Source organism: Corvus kubaryi, unplaced genomic scaffold (assembly GCF_017639235.1).
Source record: "Corvus kubaryi isolate FWS band 111438036 unplaced genomic scaffold, C.kubaryi_AGA036_p1.0 37236, whole genome shotgun sequence".
NCBI lineage: Eukaryota > Metazoa > Chordata > Aves > Passeriformes > Corvidae > Corvus > Corvus kubaryi.
The window spans coordinates 1,158,618-1,178,552 of record NW_024581067.1 but is presented as its reverse complement, the minus strand read 5'-3'; the positions used below and the strand labels follow the sequence as shown (position 1 = coordinate 1,178,552).

The 19,935-nt window shown below is 42.9% G+C and overlaps 1 protein-coding gene across 3 annotated transcripts in view; it reads right to left on the bottom strand.

Annotated features, from left to right (window-relative positions):
* Nucleotides 1–17,524, bottom strand: part of HAPLN1 (hyaluronan and proteoglycan link protein 1) — a 59,555-nt gene extending 42,031 nt beyond the window's left edge. Inside the window, exon 1 of one of the 3 annotated variants that reach the window (XM_042023049.1) lies at nt 17,226–17,524. The gene's annotated coding sequence lies outside the window, so the exon portion shown is untranslated. Of the gene's footprint in view, nt 1–1,732; nt 1,911–17,225 lie in introns of those variants that run through there. The other 2 variants (XM_042023050.1, XM_042023051.1) reach the window with 2 other exon arrangements.
* Between the last annotated feature and the right edge of the window lie 2,411 nt (nt 17,525–19,935).

Sequence of the window (19,935 nt, the reverse complement as noted above, 5' to 3'; positions counted from 1 at the left end):
AACGTATCATGGCAAATAAAAGCCTCTTAAGCTGTGTAAGCACAAGGGCTTGCAGAGCAGGCAGTTTAGTGCACCTTGCACAATTACAAAAGTGCATCATATTGTAGGTTCAGATATATTCAGATGCAGGAAGACACGACTGAGGAGTCTATGCCTAGGAAGCACATTCTGCTGCAGAAAAGTGGCAATACATCGAGAAAAAGAGTATGTGGAAAACCACAAACAAGAGAGAACTGGGTTTGGTATACAGAGAGACTGAGAGAACCAAAGTCCAAGGATGGGTTTTCATTTGTAGAGTTGTGACAGGAAACAGAAGACATTTTAAAAAAACATTGATGTAATTGGTAAGTGAACTGGCTTGAGACTTAATTTTGTCTGCCAGCAATATCTGCTGGCTCTTGGTCAGTCTTTAAGATAAAGTAAACCTGTGCAGGCTTCAGAAAAAACCTCAAGCAAGCCAAACCAAAACATTAACCCAAGAGCAGGTTTTCTTGACAATCTCTGGACTGGGAAACTCAATTAACAAGGAAATTGTATTGATTTGTTTTAAGCCAGACAAGGCCATACACGTGCTTAGTCAACAAGAATACCCACGTTAGTAGGCTGAAAATGAGTTGTGTTCCAAAGATTAAATTAATGGCAAATTGATAGGATTCACTTACTTCTTTTTCCAAGTTCCTCCAAAGTTAGTTAATTTCAGGGATCAGCAGTTCTACAGCCATCCAGAATAAACGCCAGGCTTTTGTCTGGGCTTTATGTCCTCAGGACTATGCAGGCTGTTTTTCTGCTTCACAGACATTATTTCCGGCTCTCCAAAAGCACCTGCCAGGGCTTTAAACACTCCCCAGTCCACATCCTCACCCCTGAGAGGAAGCTCTGCTCCTGAGGCAGGGCTTGTCACACTGTGGAGGGTGACATCCCTGTGACAGACAGGGATCTCCTACAAAAATACACAAGACAGGAGGTCTGCACTCCTCCTGGCCATTTTTTTGGAATAGATATTCTTTCCTCAAGCAATTACAGGGGATCACTGGACACAGGGCAAGGCTGACTTTTGCCTTGACACAGCCATTCTCCATTTTTTTTTTCAGTTACCAAGACTTCACTGAGCTTTTACACCAAATTCCTGCCCCAGAGAAAACGAGAGAATTTCCATAATAAGCTCCACTCACTGCAAACAGGGCTGTTAAAACTGCGGCCAGGGGTGAGGAACTGAAATACAGTGGAAACAAAGCATCTCCAAAACTGCCTGAAAGGAGAATCCCTGCCTCAAACTGTTGCTTTTGGAAAAAGGATTGATTTCCCCTTTGGTGTGCTAATGGCAGGGGTTGTTGCTACTAGCCTGCATTGCCCCAAAGGAAAGAGGGGAGAACAGGAGGATGTGATGAGGGTTTCCCTGAAAAGCTGGTGTTTCTGCTCATTTCTTCTCGGAAAGTCAGCACTATGGAATACTTGTCATTTTTCTCCACGCCCCATGTAGCATCACCTACCACAAGTACTTGTCAGACCATGAGGGATCTGTGCATCATCAAGGCTTACCATTTCCTTATTGCTTTTAGAAGTTAAGGTTGTGATTTTCTACCAGGACCACAAATTATCAAATAAATTAATGGAGATACCGACTTGTACTTAGGCCAGCTTTCATCTCGGTGACATGCATAAATTTCCCAAGCTACAAAAAAACTGCAGAGCACACGGGGCATGGGACCCTGCTCTAGGATCTCTCACTTACCAGGAGTTAAAATCTTGTGGGGTCAGCTCAGTTGCATTTCTTTCTCAGAGGCCAAAGGCATGGATTCCTTCACATCCAAATGTCAGGGTTTGCACTCTAAATGCTGTTCTCCAGCAGTTCTCTTTTGCTGGGGAAGGGTTTTTAAAGAGTCAAATAGCAGAGGTTAAAAAAAAGAGCCCCAAATGCCCAAACCTATCCCTGTGAAGGCCTCCAAAAACCAACCCCAGCACAGCTCCACCTCCCAGCCTGAGGGCTGCCTAACAGAGCTGGGAGCTGTGCTAATCCCTAATTAAGTTTAATCTACACTAAGAGATGGTTTGTTGATTTAGCTAGATAGGTAGGGAGATGCTGACAGGTCAGCCCTGGTGTGGGCATAGCTGCAACACGGAACAAACGCCTCCAAGAGCATAATTGGTAGCAGCTGGTGAGCAAAGTGAACGCTCATTGCAGAAAGCATGTGTTTATCTGCATGTTACATATGTATGGATGCCCATCACAGTTTTGGTTGTTGATAACACTCTGATAAAGCAAGATATGTTTCTGACTGCGCCAGTAAGAGCTGGAAAGACTGACCATTGCTCAGGAATTTGTTCATCCTCTCTCTAGAGAAGCCTACCCGTGACAAGGAGAGAAATTATCGGACACAAAAAATAAATAAGAAGAAAATAATTTCCCTCTGTTTTTCAGTCTTGAAACACCAAGATATGTTATTATCTGCCCTGAAGAAAGAATGACTACTCATGCAGTTACTGTGGGTCCCAGGCAGAAAGTGAATACTTATTTATAAACTATTAACTTTCTCTCCTGTGGGACTGGAGTCTCACAGGGTGGGCTTGAGCAGAGCCCAGATGCAACTTCCATGCCCACCCCTCCTTCAAAGTTGTGTGGTGGTTAATCTGTTTCTAAAATGGGTTATCCATGTAGAACAGCTATTTTAACATTCTCACCGGAACAGCACTTCCAAGGGGAGACAAGCTTCTCATTTTAGGGGCCATAGGTGTTAATACAGCAAAAAGTAGTAAACAAAATGTCACTGATAACAGAAAATTAGCAAATCTAGTTCCAGTAGGTGATACATGATGGCAACCATAGCAAATATTCTCGTCTTTTGGTCAATTTGAGGAATGGGTGCTATTTAAAAAGCAGCTTCATAGCACCAAAACGAAACAATCTGAGAAGCACAAATATAATTGATGAGCTTTTTAATAATCCAGTCTCACTGGAAAGGCTGTAGACAGTAGAAATCTCTTCCCAAAAAAATCAGGTCATTGCTCAAATTAGATCTGACACAGACATAAAAGCATGCATATAAACCCTGCATTTAAGGGAGATAAATTTCTCACCTCCAACGTGCCACTAGAAGATTACACCACATAGAATTAACGCCTTTGAACCCTGCTGTTTTAATCTCAAATTTATACGACACATCCTTTGAGGTGCAGTCATGGATCTGTTTTGTATAAATGTGGAGTAAGGACCATTTTCCTTGCGCTTCCAGACTAACTTGGGGCATTTGGCTTTGATCTTTGCTGGTGTCAGGATGGAACAATCCCTGCCTTTAGATACCAGAGGCATTTTGGTCTCAGGGAGTCACAGTGTCTCAGATGTGCTGCAGGGGAAAATCAATTAAAGAAATGTGATACCTTCTCTCCCATGGGAAGGGGACGGCAATTGTGGCAAGAGAACAAGTTTTTTTTTTTTTTTATTTCAAGATTGTGGGTGAGGAGCTGGGGGGGGAGTGGAGAAGAACAATTGTTGAGCATCTGACTGGGACCTCAGTTCTCATTATGGTCCACATGGATTATCCAAGAGAAGACAGCTCCTCCTCAGCTGTCACACAGCTCCAGATGTATAAATCCCACACTGAGTGAAGCAGACTCCAGCCTAGATTTTGGCAGTGAGGGTAGAAGCACAACTGCAGGTTCCCTGCTGAAACAAGTCAGGGAACAGGGGTGGAGGCTGAGTCAGGCCTGCATTCAAACCCACAGACCAGAATAAAGCAGCGGGTGGCTGCAACAGATCCCATCTCCTGAGAGCAGAACGAGAGCAAAAGGGGAAGCCCAAATCAGAGGAGGAGCTGAGGATGGCAGTGGCTGTGCACCTCCCATCACAGTTACTGTCTGAGTTACTGTGTGACCTCTCTCTCACAGCTGGGACATCAAAGGCTCTAAAGTCAGATGCTATTTAAAAGCAGAAATTCCCTTCATTATTACTATAAAAGGACTGGCACACATATTTTATGAAGGGTTTCAAGCTGGTCATAAGAAAAGACAAAAATAAAAAGGCTTTTGACACTAGTCCTCCACTCCGAACACCTCTGTTTAAATGTCTCAAATTAGATTTTGTTGGAAAAAAGGTACTGGCACACTCATAACCTGACATACTTTCCATTGTAAACTCATTTCTACTATAAACTCTGAACTTACAAGCTATAAATAGCACCTTGACTAAAACTCAGATTTTCCTTGCGCACTCTGAATTCAGAGACAATGTTTGGACTTCAGCTGATGTCTTGCTTTGCAATTCTTTGCACGTTCTAACATTTATTTACTACTTATTTACCCTTTAATAAAACTCTGCAAGAAAGTATTTTCTGCCTGGTTATTCTGGGGATAAGAGATGTGTTTGCAGGGAAAGGCCTCTCACTTGCAGCTCAGGGAGGGACACAGAGCAGTTCTCTGCTGTGACACAGCAGAGCAAGCAGTAAATTCCAGCAAGGAAAAACATCCAGGACTGTGGCCCAGCATCCAACTTCCCTGTGTTCACTTCAAACTTCTGCAGCTGTTCAGCACCTACAGTTTCTCCATCAACTGTGTTTTTTAGCCAAAATTATATTTTTTTACCTTTCCTCAGGTTTCATTCCCTTCATGAGAAGTTGTGAATATTTTGCTCTGTCTTCCCGCCTGTGTCTTCCCCTTCTGCTTCAAAATTCTCCTTTCTTGTGCTTGTATGTTAAGGATATAAGAAAGTAAAATCTAACAGCCTAGTAGAACACCTAGAAATGGTTCCTCTAGAGGTCCTGAAACATCTGGCATAATGCTACTACTTCAAAAATACACAAACCCCCCCCCCCCCCAACCCTTGCTGAAAAACGAATTAACTAAAAAACCACAAACTAAACAAAACAAACAAAAAAAACCCCACACCCAACAGAAACCCTCCAAACTAAGGAAAATATTTCTGAAGCATGCAAAGATATTTGAGGCCTCTAGGTTTTAATGTTTTACAAGGATAAAGGTGTGCAGGCCCACCCTTCCTTTTGCTGGTCATCACAAAAAAAGGAAAAACAACTTAATTTTCTAGCACTGGCAAAAGAGTCCAGTGGGTGCTGTCAGAGATAAATATCTTTTGGTTTTCAGCAGGCAAAAGGAGAGGTTAAACAACACTGTCTACTCCTCTTGGTTACTGAAGAAAAGTTATTAATTTCACAGGAGACATCCAGAGCTGTAAACACAAGAAACATTTTCAGCAGTCACTGAAGGAATACCCTGACCTGAAAATGTTTTCTGGCCAAGTGTTCCTTGCTGGTCTGTTCCTTGAGTCTTGTGGTGGCTCTGTGCAACATCCCAGAGCAGTGCACAGGGTAATCATGGCACAGGCACTGCAGATAGAGCCTGAATATGTATATTTAGGATTCTCTGCATCGTGGATGCGTCCAGGAAAAATTCAGAAGATTTCTCTTTGATTTGAAACTGCTAAACGTGTTTCAGAACACCAGCTTTAATTTAAAAAAAAGAAATAATAATAATAATAATAATAATAAAATATATAATTTTAACTTAGTGTCCACTTAAATGACTTGATTCTAGTTGCCATCTCTCTGTTGGTATTTAAGATGTAGGGATGAAAGGTGATTTGCAAAAACTACGTAATATATTTGTGGTTCTGAAGAGGAGCTTCTGGAGGTGAGCTATGGCAAGGTCGCTGGAGGAACCTGCAGTGTTCTGCCATCTCTCAGAGAGTGCCACAGCTCCTATTTGTTTCAAAACCTGCAAGTATAATGTCAGAAGTGTAGCAATTGCTGTTTAAATACAACACAATTAATGCCTTCATGAGTAACATGTTTTCCAGCTCTATGTCCAAGTTTGTGTTGGCTTTCCTGAAACCCCACGGTCAGAAATGTCCTCTCCCACGTGCTAAAATCTGGAAAACCCCACATTATCTAAACTTCTCATGCAATAAACAAAGGTGAACTTTACTTTGTGACATCTTTTATCAAGCACATACCCACAGAAAAATCAGCAGAGCAAGGGGCCAGCACACGACATCATTTTACTTGCTTTGAATAAAAGTACCTAAAATCTTTCCCACTATGCCTACGAATCTATAAATTAGCAATTTCAGAGGCTATCCACACTTTAACAGGGAAATGAAGTCAGAAAATCAAAAGGAATATTATTGGCCTCCGAGTCAATGAGTCAGAAGACGTTAGCATACACAGCCCTCGTTGTAATTATTCAAGATTTTTCAGGCTGCTGTGTTAACCTTTAGAAAAGTAAATAGTGGAAAGCTGCACAACTATTTTCAACAAAGCTTGAGCCAGAACTGCCTTTTTTGTCTTCTGCAGAAAGAACAATAACCTCCTTGCTCAAGGCATTTTGACCAGATTTTTATTTTCCTTTTACTTGTGTAGGCACTCACATCTTGGTAAAGCAAGTGCATGGCAGTTACACACAATATGTCTTAGACACAGTGAATAATGTGGCTTCCCTTGCATTCAAAAAGGCACATAAATTCCCATTTATAATTTCTGTATAGCTTTTTTTTTTTTTTTTTAGTTTTAATTTTGATCACTAATGTGTCATTTGTAAGTGACAAACTGCATGAATTGTATGTAGGTTTCCTTGTTGTTTCCACATCTTCTCTGTGCTGTTGCATTTTTTTTCTAGAAGCAAGTTGGAAAGTTTCTGGGGCAGATAATGACCTTTTTCTTGTCTTTCCTAAATGATTCCCAGTACTCCTAGGCAATCTAGATTCTTTTATTTCACTCAAATTCACTTTCCTGTAGTCTGTAACATTCAGACATCTCTCCAGTACTTGGAATAATGATTATTTGAAGTACTACAGAAGATGGCAGCCCAAATCTATATGAGTGCTGAGAACTACTCCAGCTTCTAAAGGAAGTGTTGTTTTGGGCTCAGTGGCTGTGATTCAGTGTCTCAACAAAGCTCATAAACCCTGCTGGAAGCACGAGTTTGCATAAAAAAATGTGATATGGTACCAACTGAGCAGCAATTGATGATAGAGATGTACTTTCCATTAAGTTCCTCTGGATTCCTTCATTATAATCCCTCCCAAAGCCATTGGAGATGGCCAGGATTAGATTGGCTGGCATGAAGGCCATCCTGGGACAGTGTCACAAGGAGAAATAAATATGGCCTCAAGATGAAAGCAATAATTGGCCTTGCTTGAACTGGCTGCACAGCCACACTTTATAGGTGACTCTGTGCCACCACCAGATGAACTGCTGAGGCTGCCTGCAGGAATATCTGCATCTTCACACATCCTTGTGAATGGAGGAAGTTTTATCATCCCGTTTTGGTAGGTGGAGGAATGAAGGACTATGAGCCTCCAACTTCTTCAAAGTCACGGAGGGATTTAAGTCAGAGCAGGGGACTGAAGCAATGCTTCAGCAGCAGCAGTGAAATATCCTTACAGCAAAACGCCCTAACTGCTCAGCAATTCTCTCTCTCCTATTAAAAGCAGTATGTAATTAAAAGGCAACAATTAACATTTGTTTTCAGGTGCCTGAGTCTCAGGTGGATATTGTGCTATGTCCTCTACTGGCATGGCAAGGTCTTTCCTTGGAACAGCGAGGAGTCAGGATGGCAATAATGACCCCCTGAAAGTCCTCTGTGGGCTCTCCATTGTGCATTGACAAGTTATTGCCCTGAGTGACAGAGAGATGTAAGCAGCAAGGTGCTGGGCTCCAGCTTTTCCATAACATTGCCTGACTTGCAGTCACCCCAGAACTCCTGCAGCAGTGGAATGATAAACTGTGCTAGAAGGACGCAGCAAGCACTTATCCATAATGGCCTGCTCTGTGCCTGTGGGCCTCTGGCTATCCTCTGCTGTGATTTTATTTCAGGAGGAGGAAAGCAAAGGTCAGCATCACAGGCGAATCTGTTGGCTCATCCCTCGCTGTCCAAGCAGTGCACTCTGTGGAATATATCCGAGGTCATTTTGGGATGAAATACAGCACTTCCCAAGGCTCTCCCAGCACTGAATCAAGCACAAAGCACCCACAGCTTCCTGAGTCAATCTGGAGATGCTCATCAGCTTAGTGCTGGAGAATTGCATTAAAGGTCAAAGCCAGGAGCAATTAAGTGCTGGATGATAGGAAATGGAAGACTCAGTCGGGAAGCCTCAATCATAAATGAGCCTCGTGTTTTCTGTGCTCTGTCCTGCTTTGTTTCCTTCTCTACATTCAGCTAAACACAGTTCTAAGAAGAATTTTCAACATTTTACAACAGTGCCTACCATGCACAGAAGAGCTGAGCTTCCTCCTCACGCCCCTCTGTTCTTTGAGGAAAGGCAATACTGTAATTTTGATACGTTTCACTCTCTCCTGCTGTTTTTGCCCTTCTTCGTTTTTCCTCAAAAGGCAATACCAAGTGCTGCTGAAATGGACCTTTGGCATCATTTTGTAATCTCTTCTCCTTTTTTATTCTTTGTTCTCCCCAGTTTACTCCAGCAGTTCATACATTCAAGCTTTCCATTGTAAGGACAAAGGCCAAAAGAGTTTTCCTACTGGGAGTCAAGAGTCTTATCTGATATTATGGCTTCAAAACTGATGACCTAATAAAACAAACCCACAAAATGTTATGAGAATATTTTTTGTTTTACGCTTTCTAGGCCATTTGCCATATTTAAGCTTCCATGACAGAGGAATATGAACCAAATTTCCCTTGAGGTAAACCCACTTGTGTTTCCTGTGTGTTCTGTTGTCCTTACTAAAGTCTGGAAAGAGCTTATGTACCTGCAGAGAATCAGAATTGCCTTTTTCATGCCAATATTGCGTCCTAAAAACCTGGGAATGGAAAGTTATGGCTGTTGACTAGAAGAATGTTTAGTTCATCCTTTTGCTCATAGTTGTTTGCACATTTTAACTGGACTTGCAAACATTTAATTGCAAAAGAAGAGGAGTATTCTTGCTTCTGGTTTTCCCCCAGGTAACAAATTTCCATGTATAAATTTCCCTGATAATGGGATTGTGACTCCGTGGGCAAAAGAGCCATTCCCCATAGGTGGCACAAGCAGAAAACCAAAATATATTGAATCTAGATCCTGGATTTCTAATGACTTTGGGTCACAGTTAAGGGAAAAATCAAGCCTGACACAAAAAATATGTCAAATTGGCTCTTTGGTGTCAAAGGACCTCGAGGATGGTGTGGTCCCACATTAGAGACCTCCACCTCCCTCTCTTTAGATATTTCTCAGGGTGAGCTCTTGCCCTCCACCATGTGGTCACCATTTTTACCTTTGTAAGATTTTGTTTTATTTTATGTGATAAGCTCAGTATCAACTGGAAAGTTGCCACAAATATATATGTAATTTAAAGAAAAAAGCATAAGAGTTGTTCACTCATCATTTTGTGGCAGTTTCAGAAGTTATAATAATGAAGAGTTGATGGATATCATTGCATGTGGAAGGAGGTTTGTTTCCTGATATGATTATTTTGCACTCTGAAAGTCACAGGAATAAATATAGATTTGCTGGAACCCCTAACCAGCTGGAAGTAAAGCCATATTTCCCCAGTACAATACCAGGAAAAGGCTGAAGTCCAAACAAACAAATTGCAGTAATTCAGTAATGATGCAGAAATCAACCAATTCTCCTCAGATAAAATAAAAGAATCTCTATCAATCATCAGAGGCAGCAAATATAAGTCACTCTTAAAATATATGGCTTGACAGGACCTGGGTGTCCTGGTCTGGAAATGAATGTCTGTGCTTTCTCTTGACACTTAGAATTTTCCCTCAGTGTGGTAGTTTAACTTTTTATAGTTTTATAATTTTATATTATAATGTTATATTATTATATTATAAAATATAATATTATAATTATAATATTCCAGTAATATAAGGACGATATTATATTATATTATATTATATTATATTATTCTTAAATATTTTTTAAATCCTTGGCAAAGTCATATTTAAGGAGCATCTCATAATTCTCTGCATAATTTTTGCTGCTTGATATGTCTTCAGAAACAGTAAATGTGAAGTTTCTGTCAACTTGGTGTGTAAAATGGATCACTCAGCACAGTAATGTTCACAAGTGAGGATGCCTCTTCTGACTCAGATTTGCAGAATATGATTGATTGAAAACAAATAATTTTCAAGTTTGTGAACCCAAATGAGTTTTGAAGTCAGATTGGGCTGAACTGTTTCTGCAAAGATCTTGTATTTGAATTCTTTTGTTCAAGAACAGAGTTATGATTTGGGCCACAAAGTGTGAACTCTCATTTTCCTTTTTAGATTTTGTTAAATATTTTTCTGCCTGTTTAGATGCTGAAGTGTCTTTGTATGTTTACCAGTTTACCACACTCTCTTTTGTGAAAACATTACATTCCCTTTTTCTTTTTTCTCCAGTCAGGCAAAACCATTAAAACTTCAAAGCACAGATTCCAAAATAATTCAGTCTCTCCCTACTTTGCATTTTCCGAAAACCTAAGCATATTTTCTATTTCCTTATCCAAGTCACCAATGAAAACCTTGAAGAATACCAATGCTGACCAGCCCTGGCAAAACCCCATTCGAAATGTGCTCCTGTTGTCACAGTGAGCTGTTTATTTCCTATCCAGTTTTGAAAACATGTCACACTAGTTTTGTCCGGAAAATATCTCTCCAGATAGTTTATGAAGATGTTAAACTTGCCACTGCCCTTCTGCCATCCTGCTGGGGAAATGGCCTGGTTGAAAGGTGTTCTGGTTTGATCAGAGTGGAGCCTACATTAAAATGCAGATGGAACCAGCTATGGAGGCTGCTTTGGAAAAGAATGTAGTGGCTGCATGCTTCTCTTAGCCTGCTCTTGGGGGAAAACACATCAAATGCCTGGAAACTGGGAGCAACTACCCATCCATTGGTTACATTTATTGCACCAATGACAACAGCTGAATTGCTGTTCTCCCTGTCTGCTTTTTCAGCTGGGCAAAAGTCTAGAAAACACTTGGGAGATCGATGTCTTTGCTGTTTTTCCTTGGTTCTTGGCTCACAGAGGTGACCATGAAGTCCCCACAACACATCAAAATGACATCACATTTTAAATGTGACCAGGCACAGCAGCACAGGCACCACCAGACACACAGTCACTGCATTTACACAGCTTTTTAGAATTATCTAGGTTGGAGAAAGAACTTTAGGATCCTCAAGTTTACTTACAGTGCACCAGTGTAAATGATTTCTAATGAAACCAATCAAAGAATAAATACAGCGACTGAAAAAACTCAACCCAAACCAAAAGATCCGTCTGCCTGCCAGACTTGCTGACAAAAGCTGAATTGTGTCTTGTGTACACATTTTAGATCTATATAATGAAAGCTATTAGAAAAACAAGTTACAGAGACTCAGCAAAACGTGACATTTTGCTTCAGATATTTGAAAATCTGGAAATGTAGTTTTTTTGAAAATAAGAGTGTGCACAAAAATATTTCAGGTTAAGCACGAAATTAAAGTCCCAGACTTCCTCTGCTGTGTGTACAGCACCTTGGGTGTTAAAAAAGCTGAGCAAATCACCTCAAGCCATAAGCAGTGTGATCAGAAAATGGTGACACCATCATGGTCTGTTGTAGTTGCACCACTTGTGCATCGCTGCGATTTCAGCAGAACTACCACACAACCTGTAACGTTATTTTTCTCTGATATGGTTCTTATAAATCTCTTGGTTGGGCCCAACACTCCAGCGTTTTCACATTTTGCAGCGTGCTTTTCCTATTTCTAGGCAGCATTATTTTTATGTGGCTCAGGGGTGGTTTTCTTTTTTGCCTGAAAATATGTTTATGGAACAAAACCCCAACCAACAACCACATAAATATACTGGAGTGTAGCATGTTAATGAATAGATGGATAGTTACTCATTATTGACTGGAGATTTTGGGAAGTTATTTTAGCAATGAAAGCTTTTTTTCCCCTACATTGATCATGTCCTTATTCCATAGGTGCAGGCTTTGATTCCTCTACTCGTTGCAAATGTGCACAGTTTCGCTTAATGCTTTCTTGACACCAACTTATACCTGCTTATATCTATAAAACTAAACAGATTTGCAGCTTGGAGCTTTATAAGCTGCTTCCTGATCAGCCATGTGTGATACTATATATGCAAATAGATGAATAGTTTTATTCACTGAGGCCTGTTTGGGTTTCTATTGTTTTCGCCGAGTTACTGACATGAGTAATGTTGATTATCTCTGGTTTTTCTGGACCAGAATCTCACAGAGCAGATGCACAGAGGCTGCCACTGCTCTGTGTGTGTAGGCACCACTGCAGGAAAGGAATTCTGAACATAAGAAAGTGTTAATCGCAGTAGGTGTAGGTATTCCTCATGGCATAGTTCACTAACACTTGTTGACAATTTAGGTACCAGCTATCTTTATAAGCTGTATTAGCTTTAGGTATCAGGTACCACGACACAAAGCAGTGCTAATTAACATATTACATGCAAAAAACCCCCTTAATATACCTTAATATACTTGCAAAAACACAGAGCAAAAGCGATCAACCCCAAATTTAAATTACCTCTAAGTGACCCCTTGGCAGAGGAGCTGGAATTGGAGCACCTTTAAGTCCCCTTCCAACCCAAATAATTCTAACTTTTCCTTCTTTTTACATTGAAACTCCTGTTCCTTACTGCTTAAGGTTTCTGTCAAACACATTTCCAATCCAACCTGCCTCCGTGGCCCACACGCTCCTTGCAGGCTGCACGTGCGTAAGGTAATTAGAAGATGTTATTAATGGAAAGATGTCTCAAGAGGATGGTCTCCTGCAGTAAGGCAAATGCCAAGATGACATTTTCTGGAGCGAGACACATACATCCAGGGACATTCTTCTGCCTCATGACTTTTTTTCCTGCTCTGCCAGGCCATTAGTGATGCAGGTTTTGCCCTGACATGCCCTGCTCCAGGAAGCGGCAGTGCCGCTGTGTGCCAGTGGAAAGCTTGGTCCCAGGAGAGGCTCAGTGGCCTTGCAAAGACTCTCATTAATAAGGTTTGTGTTTCTTTCCATTAGCAGCCCTTGTGATTCACAGCGCCAGGCTGGGTAGAGCTGAAAGGAAAGGTAAGTCCCCTAGGAAGCACAGGATTGAGTCAATTAGTCCATTTGCTGCTGTGGTATTTTGCGTTCTTACTCTTTAATTCATAAACTTTTCCTGATTAATGGAACAGCAGACTTTATCCATTAACTCATGGTTGTGTTAACAACCTCCTGTGGCAACGTTTCGTGTGGGTCTTGGGAAAAGATGCCAGGATAATCAACGCACACTGCTGCTGTGTGGCTTCTCCATGCAGGCTTTAAATGCTTTTTTTTTCAGAGCTACTGGTCATGTTTGAGACACCCATCCCGTTGTCTTAATGTAAAGAAAACAAAAAGTGTATTTCCAAAGCTGGCAGAACGAGAAGGACACAGGAACTGTTCTGCTGAGTGTGACCAGCAGGTTTGATCTCCTGCTCAGGGATGGCAACGAGGAGAAAGTGAAGCACGGCGAGCTTGACTTTGCCATGTGTTTTAATAATTCTTTGCTCCAATAGCCACTGTGGCACTCATTTTAAAAATGAGCCATGGATTCACCTCGTCTGCGGGCCTAGGGGGTGGCTGAAGTGGAAGCTGTGTTGATGGTGACATTTTTGAAAAGCTGAGGAAGTAGAAGCCTGTAAGTTGGCCACATACCATAAATCCCATCACAAAGTATATCCAGGTGCACGTTTGCCTGCTTAAAACCTCGTTGTTGGATGGGATCCTTTTCAGAGCTATGAGAACCGATAGCACCTGGATACCTACCACTGAGTAAACAATCCTTATAATTGTTAAATAAACAATTTTCCTTTCCCCAGTAAAAAAGACAACTGAAGTGGTGAGTGTGACGTCTGAGAAAGGTGGGGAAAAATGGCAGTTGGAAAAAAAAAAGGGATTTACAACCTTTTTTCAGCTACCAGAAATAATACATTTACTTCATTTGTGCTTATCGTTGACACAATATTCAGGGAAAAAAATGGAAAGGGGGTTAAAAAAAAGCATATCCTATGTGATAAAAGACTTTTGGAAGGAGCTTTGAAACCCTTGCTGCTAGACACAGCTTCCCCTGACACAGTATTTGTACAGAAATGTCTTCACTTTTACACTAACAGCTCAGTGCATCAAACTGACTACTAAGTTGTGGCTGTTTGTTACTGAGGGGTTTAAAAAGTCTCTGCAAATAGATGCTAGCGGCAAATTACAAATAAAAGCTGAACCGATTTTTTATCAGACCTAATGAGCACTTAAAACACAGAGATAACTCCCCCTAAAAATCTAATTTAAAGAAAAACAAACAAACAAAAAAAACTAGCTGATTTTGTTTTTTAATGGTAAAGGTGAATAAAAGTGACCACTCGCAGTTAAATTGCGCCTGAATTAGTTACAGATGATGCGAATTTACGAAGACTCTGCCAAAAGGCTCGGCAATATCCACTAGGTGGCATCCAGGGATCGTGTTAGAGCTGCCTTATCGCCACAAAACCTCTCTTTCATAAAGCAGATAAAGAGCTGCATTATTAATTTATACCACTGCATCCACTCTACACCTAATATTTGTTTAGCCAGCTGCTTCCTCTAATCCTCCTTAAACACCATTGATTGAAATCCTAAGTATATTCAAGACTTTCAAATTTTTTTTAAATTTCTTCTTTTTTTTTTTTTTTTTTTTTTACCCCAAAGAACATTTTGTTACCTGCCAGTTACAAGCTGCCTTTTCAAGTGCAGCACTGTGTGCTACAGTTCGTACCAGCGGAGACAGAATGTCTAATACTTCCTCACAAGCAACAGAAGCAAGCCTGTCTTATGAAAATAACTTTTTTTTCCCCACAAAACTTTTCATTTTCCTAGAGTTTAAGCAACGAAATACACAGGTGTACAGTGAAACAGAAATGCAAAATATTTCAACTTCCAGGAATAGTTTAAGTACTGCTTCAGTGAAAAAGCAAATGAAAAGCAGAAAACATTAATTCCAGTTTTCACACTTTAATCCTTGCAGCGAATTGGAAAACTTCTAATGTATTTAAATGTAAGCAATTGCAAAGTCTCTCTTCACTTGAGGATCTCGAAACACCTTTTAAAGGGTGGTCCGTATTGCTTCCAGATTTTTTACCGAGGGGCAAGGAGGTTAAGTGACTTCAGTAAATAAATATTGATAACAGTTCTTTTGGCTCCAAGCTGTCACCAACAGTGGACAAAAACATTCCCTTTAGTCACATACCAGCATAAAATCAGAAATGTTGGGGGAACCTACAGTGGAAAATGCTCTTCTCACCAATTTTAAGAACTGTAATGCAACAGAAACCCTCCATCCTCTCCTGAAACGTCTTCTCCCCCTACCCCAAAACTTTGTACTTCTGCAGAGTTTTGTTTGTTTGGGTTTTTTGGGTTTCTTTTTATTATCTTGGGTTGTTTTAACCAGGCTCACTGGCACTGGGAGGAAACTGAGCCTGCTAGGTTTGTGCTGAGAGGATGCTCTGCTGTGAATTGTGCTGTGAGACTCTGACAGGGACACGGCCGTGGACACCACTTTTCTTCCTGATGGTTTTTTGTCTCTTTCTTATTTGAATCTGCTTATACATTCAGGAATCTTATTAGGAAGGCTTTGAAGGAATTGGCCCATTGGCAAAATTTCCATGAAGACCAGCAGTGTCTTCATTACTACATTGACATTTTTGGGGGTTTAACTTGAAAAAGCTGCTCTCTACATTTTCCCCCCACTTTGCTTTAACTGTAGCATTGAAAAGCATCACAAACTGTTTGTTTCAGGTTTTGTTGTTGTTGTTGTTCCTTCCTGCATTTTTCCTTCTTCCCTTTCCCCTCGACACTAACATAGGTGGGTGTGTAGGGGTTGGAGTCTCAGGCAACGCTCTCAGAACAGCTTTGCCCAGCTGGGCTTTACAGGAGCCCTGATCAGACACAGAACCCCCAGAAAACTAGAGCTGTTTGTGCGTGGCACAAGGACTTTGCCTCCTGCCTGGCACACCTTGGCACAGTTCTGCAGACCCCTGGTTCCTTCCCCACAGGAGCTGGTGATGATTTTGCTGATTGTGATATATATTTCCCCACGTGCTGGAAGTAACCTGTCTCTAGAAGCTGTGTTTATTGAGAGGGTCTGTATCCATAGTTACGTGGCCTCACTTCATCTGTGGTTTCAACTACCACATCATCCATATTCCTAACAGAACAACAGGGCTCTTTCCAGGTTCCTTCTTTCCACATTTAGGCACTTAAACAATCTTGATAGCCATTAATACAAACTCAGAGCTGTTAATCACCTGCACGATTCTCTTGAGCACATTGCCAGGCCCCCAGAGTCTCCTGAAGGTGTTGTATCACTTACATGACATCAAGCAGCAACATATATGGCACCAACTTTCTTGCCCTGAAAGACCCCAGCAGCAATTAAACCCTCACTAATTATATACAAACAGCAATAAACCTCCTTAATTCAAACACACAAAAGCTTTCCAGCCCTGGCTATCTAAAACTACCACACAAGGAGCTTTGCCATGAAAAACGTTTCGAATGGCACCTTTATATGGGTTTGACCCCAAGCCCTGAATAAACAGGCAGTAAAATGATGCAGTTATCACTGCCCTGGACCAGCTACACTTGTCGAATGCTGAGGCATCCCAACTTTCTCAGTGAGTGGAGATGGTACGGAGACCTGTGCCCAATGGTATTCAGGCTTCCCCTGACAATAAATAGCCAAATATGACATCAGTATGTAACATATCACATCTTATCAAAATCTTCTGGCTTCTAACTGGATGGGCAGTATTTTGTGCAGATTCTGCTTCCAGTCCTTGAAACATTTGTTCAGTCTACCATGCTCTTTTTTTTTCCTACATCCTGAAAACTTCTAAAAGCATCTGAAAGGATGGAGAAATACTTCTAAAAAAAAGACACATCTCTGTGAGAAGAATAATCCCATAGGAGGAAGCCACGGAGCACAAGTATACAACTTTTGTCTTTCAGAGGGAATCTGCAGTTGCAACATGATCCCTCCTTTGGAAACACAGAGCACTTAAAAGTCAAAGACATTGAAGTTAGCCAGTTTCAATCCGTCTTTCACCCTCGCCCCCCGCCTCAGCTGCCAAATTAGAACGCTCAAAAATCCCTCCAGCTCAGGCAGCCCTGCAGCTGATGCCACAGGCGCTGCTTACAGGGTCCCCATCCGACTCGCAGCAGCAAAGGAGTACAAAAACTTTCCCAAAAGTTTGATTTTTTTTTTTTTTTTTTTTTTTTTTTTTTTTTTTTACCTTGCGCAGAGCTCCCTGCGAGTTGAGATGCTCTCAGACCTCTCCAGCAGTTTGAAACGGAGGGCAGCGAAGTGCAGGAGGAAGTTTTTTGGTGCTCACCTTAAGTCAGCGTGCGCGTGTGTGTGTCTATGTCCCGAGTGTCTCTCTGTGGCTCTGGGTGGCAGAGGACCTGACTCAGGGAAGAGAGAGCCACTTTCTCACCGAGAGGAAAAGAAAAGCAACACGTCATGAGTTAAGTACGCCTCCAAGATGTCTTAATTACAGCTCAACGTGCTCCCATTCAGACCCCAGGAATGGGAGGAAAAAATAAACCCACACACGCGGTTTCCCTCTCGCTCACACACCCACACACACCCACCCCGTCCCGGCACGCTGCCCTCTCCCTCCAGGTCCCTGTCCTCGCCCCTCAGGACCAGCCCGCCCAGATCCGCACCTAAAAAAGCCTCTCTCGACTCCAACAAGTCCTGAGCTAAAAACTACACGGGGCTTAAGGAAAAAAAAAAAAAAAAAAAGAAAAGGGGGAGAAAAGAAAGAATTTGGTAGTGTTCCTCATGAAGAGACCATTGAATTAGGGATTTAGGGTGTGTGGCACCCTGAGAAACATGACACTTCTGACCACTTGCCTCTGCCGGCTCCCAGCCCCCGCTCCTGATTTACCCCCCACACTCCCATTAACTCTGGGGGTGGGACCCGGGTTTCAGACGGCGAGAAAGTGATGCAGGAAAGGTCTGGGGGGGTTGTAGTGGGGTGGAAACAGCTGGACATAACAGCATCCCCTCCTGTTTTTCTTTTACCCCCAACTTCCAGTAGAATTATTAACCTAGGAAACAAACCCAGCTTCTCTTATCACACCCCAAAACCAGAACACACCTTGCTCAGGGCTCTGGCATCACCAAATCCCAGCAACTGTTGATCCCAAGACTTTCTGCAAATTCTAAACACCACCCCAGGCCAAAGTACTCCTCCAGCGTCAAAAACTTCTGTGTTGTTGTCCACTTCACATCAGGAGACACACAACCCCAAAGGAGCCTGCTAAAATCCGTGGGGTGTGTGGCTTTAATCCCCTGAATGCCACGGCAGGAAAAGCACACACATCAAACCTCACATCTTACAACTGCAGGCGAAAGGTGGGGACACTGTTGTGACTCTAAATGTGTCTTATTTAAAAGAAAGCAACCAACTAAAACCAAATAAAACAACAGCAGATGAAAGGAACAGGGGAAAAAAAGGCCCAGCCTTGTTGATGTACTACAGGTTGGCAAATTTGGGCTCAAATAATGTTGTTTTTGTAAAGCAGGTGTTACTTTCCTCCACTTGAGAAAAATGAGGTTCTTGATGTCTAAATCTCCCAACAGCAGTAGGAAATATATGTGGAATTCTTAACCTCTAAAATCTGATGGATTAAAAAGCGCAGGTGGTCCAGCCAACTTGATCTTCTGGATTAATTTTATCCTTTTCTCTCTCCCCCTCCCTCCCACCAGCTCTCTCTCCAATGCTAAACAGAAGAGTGTGACTGTGTCACACCCACTGCAAATCTCCAATATCATTTTCCAGCCTGGACCCTGCTAAGCTTTTATCATTGTGGGTGTCAAACTCTCAGCCCGCACCATCAAAAGAGGCTGCAGCCCATCAATCCTGCTTGATCAGGAAATGCCAGAGCCTGACACATCCTGGTGCAGAGGCACATCTGAGGGGACGTGGGTTTCACCAGCGTCACCGAGCAGGGGTCACCACTGCTGTGCCTCATCGGCGACTTCACAGCACATCCCACTGGAAGGAAAAATAAAACAAAAATAAAACAACCCCCAGGCAAATAAACAGGGCTCTGTCTACAGTCATGGAACATCCTGAGCTGGAAGGGACCCACAAGGATCATCGAGTCCACCTCCTGGCCCTGCACAGGACGCCCCAAAAATCCCTCCTGTGCCTGAGAAAAAGAAGTATCAGGGTATTAGTTTGTGGTTATTAATAAAAGTGGAAAAAAAAAAAAAAAAAAAAAGGCGTGCAATGCATTTCTCTGGTGTAAAATAACGAGGTGCAGGTGGCCACAGCGGAGGTATTTAGGGACCAAGGATGCTCGGACACGGCCGGGGACTGGGTCCCCATCCCCGGGGCACCGAGGTGGCTCGGGGGTCCCCCCGTGCTGGGGCTCCCCGGGGGTCGGGCGGGGCTGCCCACCCGCCTTGGGGCCGGGGCCGAGGGGGTGCTCAGAGCCCCGTGTGGGGCGGCACCGGCCCCTCCCGGCCGAACAAAGGGACGTTTCTTCGGGGCAGCGGGAGCCCGGCCCGCCCGTCCGTCCCCGCCTCCCGCCCGCCGCCTCCGCCGCGGAGGAAGCGGCCTCAGATTTCAATAACAGAAGGGGCTTTGATGGGGCACGGCGAGAAAACACCTCCGGCGGCGGGGCGAGAGGGACGGGGGCGGGAGCAGCCGCGGGGCCCCGCGGGCGGGCGTGATGCGGGATGAGGGATGCGGGATGAGGGATGCGGGATGTGGGATGAAGGATGCGGGATGTGGGATGAGGGATGTGGGATGAAGGATGCGGGATGAAGGATGCGGGATGTGGGTGAGGGATGTGGGATGAGGGATATGGGATGCGGGATGTGGGGCGGGGTGTGGGATGAGGGATGCGGGATGCGGGATGTGGGATGAGGGATGTGGGATGCGGGATGTGGGGTGCGGGATGCGGGATGAGGGGTGCGGGAAGCGGGAT